The sequence below is a fragment of the Lampris incognitus genome, chromosome 10 (assembly GCF_029633865.1).
Source record: "Lampris incognitus isolate fLamInc1 chromosome 10, fLamInc1.hap2, whole genome shotgun sequence".
Lineage (NCBI taxonomy): Eukaryota > Metazoa > Chordata > Actinopteri > Lampriformes > Lampridae > Lampris > Lampris incognitus.
In genome coordinates this window covers 51394940-51401893 of record NC_079220.1, presented here as the reverse complement: position 1 = coordinate 51401893, position 6954 = coordinate 51394940, and the positions used below count along the sequence as shown (strand labels likewise).

General features: G+C 55.0%; 1 pseudogene; it reads right to left on the bottom strand.

Moving 5' to 3' along the window:
* LOC130119856 (ras-related protein Rab-26-like) overlaps positions 1-738 on the bottom strand; it is a 108224-nt pseudogene extending 107486 nt beyond the window's left edge.
* Between the last annotated feature and the right edge of the window lie 6216 nt (positions 739-6954).

The following is a 6954-nucleotide window of genomic DNA, read 5'->3' as shown; positions in this document are numbered from 1 at the left end:
GAAAACAGAGAGAGAGAGAGAGAGAGAGAGAGAGAGAGAGAGAGAGAGAGAGAGAGAGAGAGTGGGGGGGTGCCATCACAGTGGCTCACTGGCGTGTGCTCATGCCACGTTCCTGGGGTCAGACATGTTTCGGAACACGTAAAGGACGCACGTCCTGCACAGGCCGGTGGCTTCGGCGAGCCACACTCACATCCGGCCGGGCTGGCAGCACGAGGCTTCGCGCAGGAAACGCGTCGATTGTTTCCCGAGGCGCGCGGACGCCGTCTCGCCGCGGGCAAGCAAGTGAAATTCACGCAGAGTGAAACCTGCACACGCATGCAACTTCAGTCACATGACCGTAGTTAAGAGTCTGCTTGTTGCCAGGTGATTTTGCCAGAATGAATAAAAGCACCCCCACCACCACCACCACCACCACCACCCCCACACACGCACGCCACGCATACCTTGAAGGCGATGTCGTAAAACTCGCTGCTGCTGCTGAGCGACGGGGCGCTGGGATGGACCACGCCGTTGGTCTGGACGCAGCTCTTCACCGCTTTCCCCTTCACTTTCCCCGGCGGGGCTTCCGGCCGCCGGGCTGCCGTGCGCGGCTCTACCCCTGCCCGCCTTCTTACGAGACATACCTCCCGGTCTGGCTCTAGGCTGCGACTGCTGTCAAACTCCGCACCCGGATCCGGATCCCCCCCCCCCCGAAAAAAAGCCTCAGAACCCGACTACTACAACAACAACGGAGACCGGCCGACCGACCGACCGCGTCCTCAACGGCCGAAAAGTTGCGCGCTGGGGAAACTACCTCGCTCTCCCCGGGCACGTTGAGTTCATGTTCCCTGGCGGCGGGACGGTCCCCAAAAAATCCCCCCCCCTCCCCTCCTCTCCCCCTAAAAACAAACACAAAATAAACAAAAGAAAAGTGCTCTCGCCTCCGGTTTCTCCCGGTTCAGGACCGCTCCCGGTTCAGGACCACAGCCTGGGCACACCGCCGGCGCGCTTCGGGCAAACGCCACCTTTCCCGTCCGCGCGCACGGAGAAGACGACGCGCCGCCAACTTCGAAGGCTTTCTGAAAGGCGCTCCTGACAGCGGGCTTGTAACGCGTGTCCGGCGTAAACGAGCCCGACTGTTCGCGCATGCGTGTTCGTGCTGAAGCCGCGCTGAAACCACGACTCGGAGGTCGCCGTGTATAAAGCGGGAGCGGGGGCGGGGTCGCTGTCCGGGGTCCTGAAAAGACAGTCAGCGACGTTTCGGTGTAGCTCCGCCAAATTACCGGGTGATTTATTTTATTTCGCTCGGTCTGAAACTCTGTATTAGCGGCGCAACGGCGGGTACCGGGTCGAACCCGGGGGGCAACGGGTAGGCTGCATATACGTGCACGCGCATGGTCCCGCGCAGGTTCAACGGGACGTGTGTGTTCGGGGTCGAACTGGACGTCAGATGGAGTAATGAAACGAGGCACACTACACTCCACAAACACACTCAGCAACTACACCCACTTGCTGAAATGGGACGCAGCAGACTAGATGCACGAGCATCTCACACAGACCACGATGACACCTGCAATAACACGACCCACTCTCTCGGTGGCGCTAGCAGAGCCCGATAATCAACCTGCCACCTGTTGTGCGGGCAAGAGGTGTAATTTCTAGACATGACCGCCAGAGGGCAGTGTGAGCTAGATATTAATGCCGATGGAGGGGACTGGGAAGATCAAGTTCAAGTTAACTTTACTGCCCACATGTTGGGGTTTTTTAGGTTTTCCGGTTGAAGGCTCGCTAGTATTAAAGTACACAGAGGCCAAGTAGGAGTGAACATGCCCAAGTGGGGTTATCGGAGACTCGTTCTCCCCCTGTGAACGTATCCTGTTATCATAAGCCCACAAAGACAATCAATCAATCAATCAATCAAGTTGCATTTTATACAGTTCCCACAAGCCATCATAGTAAGCTGGGATCGGGGTACTGTCAGATCCTAACTGGTCTTACTGCTACCCCCACCCCAGTTATTCATGATCTGAAGAACACTACTGTGATGCACATTTTGACACAAAAGCCACCAAAAGTGTATTTAGTGAGAGCTGCTGGTGCCACTTCTTCTTCTCCTTCTTCTTCTTCGTCTTCTTCTTCCCTGTTTCCCAGGGGGCCGCCTTGACCGATCCGGATGCCCTTCCTGACACAACGTGCAGTGAAAGCAATCAGCAGAAACAAAATAAAGCCGCTTGCCACTACAATCTAACGCATTTAAATCAGAAATATTGATTATCTTGGTGATCCCTCCTCTAAATTACAAGTTTAAGTACACTATAAGGCATAGTGTAGCTGTAATAGGTCAAAGGCCAACTCGCATAAGCTTGAAATGAGGACCACTTTTTTGGGGGGGGGGGTGACCCACCCCATTTAGAAGGCTGACCACAGCCCTCTTAACGTGTTTATTGCAGGTCTTATTTAGAAATATGTCATCTTTCCCCCTGCTGTCTCGTCACGCGAGTATTGTGAAACCGTACCAATGTTGCGATGAGCCGGGCAAATTTCGGCCCGATCTGCCGTTGAAGCTCTTCATCGTCCCCTCCTCTCTCTCACCACTTACCCACCCCAGCTTGTCATTCACCCTGAAATCAAGAGGAGTCTGTTCGTACTCAGACTTCTCAGAAACAGATATTCCAGTGAAGGGTGAACGCCTAGCGTGACCTCAGCGCCGACCCCGGGTTCGGAGAGGCTGGCTTGTAAACACAGGGACAGCTGAGGCCGCTCCGCCGCAAAACTGCTGTCGGTCAGCGCTTTCAGACACCTCCACCGAGCCGGCGCGGAGTGTCACTGGCATGAGGGACTGCAGAGCCTAAATCCATAGACCCCCGTCCACAACTCCCCCTCGACAGCTGAGATTCGTTCCGCCCCTTGCGCAGCTGTCTCCCATAGCAACAGCTGGGCATTTTGGAGGGAATACGGGACGCGGTTAGAGGAGGTGGGGGCTCGGAGTCCGTTCCTGGTTGCAGGGAGAGATGAACAGCCTTGTCAAAATGAACCAAATATGTCCAGCGAGGGTGCTGTGTAGTGTAAAGCCACGAGGTTGTGTGTGCCGCACAATGTGTGTAGGTGTGTGTGTGGGGGTACTGTGCATGTGTGTGGTTGTGTGTGTTTGTGTGCTGTGCATGTGTGTGGTTGTAGGTGCGTGTTTGTATGCTGTGCATGTAGAGGCATGTGTTGAGTGTGTGTGCCAACATGATGATGATGATGATGATGATGATGATGCGTGTATGTGATGTGTGTGTGAGTGTTTGTGTGTGGTTTAGGTGTGTGAGCGTTTGTGTGCTGTGCATGTGTGTTTTTGTAGGTGTGTGTGTGTTTGTGTGTGCTGTACATGTGTGTGGTTGTAGGTATGTGAGCGTTTGTGTGTGCTTTGCAATGTGTGGTTGTAAGTGTGTGTGTTTGTGTGTGTGTGTGCTGTGCATGTGTGTGGTTGTAGGTGTGTGTGTTTGTGTTTGTGTGTGTGTGCTGTGCATGTGTGTGGTTGTAAGTGTGTGTGTATGTGTTTGTGTGTGCTGTGCATGTGTGTGGTTGTAAGTGTGTGTTTGTGTGGTTGTAGGTGTCTGTGCTGTGCATGTGTGTGGTTGTAAGTGTGTGTGTGTGGTTGTAGGTGTGTGCGCTGTGCATGTGTGTGGTTGTAAGTGTGTGTGTGTGGTTGTAGGTGTGTGTGTGTGGTTGTAGGTGTGTGTGTGTGGTTGTAAGTGTGTGTGTGTGGTTGTAGGTGTGTGCGCTGTGCATGTGTGTGGTTGTAAGTGTGTGTGTGTGGTTGTAGGTGTGTGTGCTGTGCATGTGTGTGGTTGTAAGTGTGTGTGTGTGGTTGTAGGTGTGTGTGCTGTGCATGTGTGTGGTTGTAAGTGCATGTGTGTGGTTGTAAGTGTGTGTGTGTGGTTGTAGGTGTGTGTGCTGTGCATGTGTGTGGTTGTGGTTGTAAGTGCATGTGTGTGGTTGTAGGTGTGTGTGTGTGTGGTTGTAGGTGTGTGTGCTGTGTGTGTAGGGGCCTGTGTTGAGTGTGTGTGCCAACACGTATATAACGAGCGGCCGGTGAGGCGTCTATAAATACGGCGGAGTGGTGAAAGCTGCGATGAATCACGTCACCGTAAAACCTTATTTGTTAAAACGCACTTACACCAACGAGGGAATCAAACCTCACGTTTCTGCTTTTTCGGTGGGTGGGGGGAGGGAGGGAGGGAGGGAGGGAGGGGGCAACTTGGGGATACAGCTGTCAGGAACGTGTCAACTCTTATCATTTCGGTTGATTGCGAGCTGATCAACTGCTGCACATCCGGCGGCGCGCGGGGCCGGCGGGGGTTCCGCGAGCTCCTCCCGGACAGGAAGTGCTGGCCGTGTCGTTTCCGTGACTAAAGGCCAAGCCGCCTCAGATCTACGTGACCGCACTAAAGTCAAGCGGTCGGTCAGGTGCTCGAACCCCCCCCCTCCCCCCCCCCCCCCCCCCCACAACACTCGCCCGGTGGCAGGGGCTTTGGGAACATGAGGCGCACAAAGAGAGCGGTTGTGCGTGTTGGGTGTGTGGCTGCCCGGAGCCGTAAGGTCACACAACCCGCTAAAGGTCACAGCAGACTGCAGGCGCGCCCCGGGCCCAGGCATTTGTCAGTTTACCCAGGGTCGGCTGCCCAAAACCTGGGCCGGGTAGCGCGGCGCGGCCTGGCCGCCGGCGCAACCCAAGCCCCAGCAACTGTTGGACCCTTATTCTCTCAGCTGCCTGCGGTCCAAGTGCTCTAAGGAGGGGCGGGGGGGGAGGAGGGGCACGCTGCCAGGCTGCCCCCCCTACCCCCCCCCCCCCCCCCACCACCACCACCAGCACACTGGTACTGGCGGGGGACTGAGATTTAAGGATGCGAAGAGGGCGATGAGAGAAGGGGATCTTGGGGGGGGGGCTGCTTATTTCTACTCTTTACTAGATTTGTTCACGTTCGTTACCGCGCTGCACAGGGCGCAGTGTGACGTAACGGCGAGCTCACTTGGCCGGGTGGAGCATCGAGCAGTTGGCGGTGAGCAAAATCTCCCCCGAGACTTAAACCTCGTTTTCAGAACCAGAATCGGGTTTACTGGCCGGGGTGGGTCTGCACATACGCGGAATCGGACCCCGGTTTCGAGGCTCTCTCGGTGGACTCAACGTAGAATAACGACACAACAATCTTCAGATATACACACACAAGGCCTGACTTATAGACGGGCGAAATAAGAGGCGGTAAGGTGCAGTGGTGCGGAGGATACTACATGAGAGATGCTGAAATAGATCTCTGAGCTGTCGGACCACGGACCTCGTTATGTTCTCACACATCGATGTGTGAGAACATATCGGAGTGAATGTACGTTCACTCCACTAGCATACAAAACACGCAATCTGCTCGTGTAAGTAATTCATCTCTTACGCAGCGGGCGGCACGGTGGCCCCAGTGGTCAGCACTGTCGCCTCACTCACACAGCAAGAAGGTCCCGGGTTCGAACCCCAGGCCGTCCCAGGTCCTTTCTGTGTGGAGTTTGCACGTTCTCCCCGTGTCCGTGTGGGTTTCCTCCGGGTGCTCCCGGTCTCCTCCCTCAGTCCTAAGACATGTAGGTCAGGTGAATCGGCCTTACTGAATCGTCCCTAGGTGTGAATGGGGGGGGGGGGTCAGCCCTGTGATGGCCTGGCGGGCCGTCCAGGGTGTCTCCCCGCCTGCCGCCCCAACGACTGCTGGGGTAGGCTCCAGCATCCCCGCCACCCTGGGTGCGGGATAAGCGGTGGGGATAACCCCCCTGAATATCTGCGCGCAGTCAAACGCCATTTCCGTCGCAGAAGTTCTCGAGGCCAGAATTCAAATTCAAAAACCTGCGCCGTCGACGCTTTCCGGTTGTCGACGACTTCACCGGTTACTGTCGGCAAGGACGTCGTATGCACAAAATACAATATGGCGTGTGGCGTTTCACACCGTCCCTGTGGCGGGCCAAATGGGGGGGGGGGGGGGAGGGTGGAGAATGTGCGGGAACAACAGCATCGGCGGCTCCCATTGGTGCAATTACCACAGCATTGCCCCAGGTGCCGGCGGGTTTTATTGTAACAGTAAATGTTCTAATTCTGAAACTTTTACTTGACATCATGCGTTGTGAACACCCCTCCATGACTAAATGTTTCCCGGCTTGTCAAAATGCAATATAACCCATGTGTCGAGTACTCCTCTTTCCTCTCACCACTATCCTTCAGCGAGACGCTTATGAAGCTAAGACACACACACACACACATGCATGCATGCATGCACGTATGTGTGCATGCATATGTGCATGCACACATACGTGCACACACGCGTGCATGCATGTGTGCATGCACATATACGTGCATGCATGTGTGCATGCACACATACGTGCATGCATGTGTGCATGCACACACACGCCAGGCAAACAAGGTGAGGAATGAACTGCTGTGACACAAAGCGCAGGACTTCGAATGGGCTTGGCGCGGCTCTCTCGCTCAGACTCTCTCTCACCTTGTATAAATATGCTCGGCCGTACGGTGTTTTAAGCTCCCCCCTGTGTTATGTCATAAAATAGGTGTCACCAGTCATTACTGCCCTTCCAGAGCTGACGTGATCGCAGCGTCTCGGTCTCGTAGCTGCCATTTCCATCGCCGGTCCAACGCAAGCGAGGGCCCTTTCCATTTTTTAATTTCGCCCTCGACCCAGCAGGGGGTCCGCATTAGTAAGGCCCAGGTTTAATCTAAAGTGTTGAGAAATAATACATGCCCCGGCCCCTCCGAGGACCCTTTAAAAGATCCAGACCTGAGACTCCGAGCCAGGGTACGGAGACGGAAAACTCCACCAAGGCCGTAATCACTAGCAGGGGCCCATTTTCCCCCTATATCTGCTCTGCATCCCCCCCCCCCCCCTCCCCTTGTTTATTTGCATAGAGACACTTAGGGCTAAATTGAATTTGAACGTGTTTTCT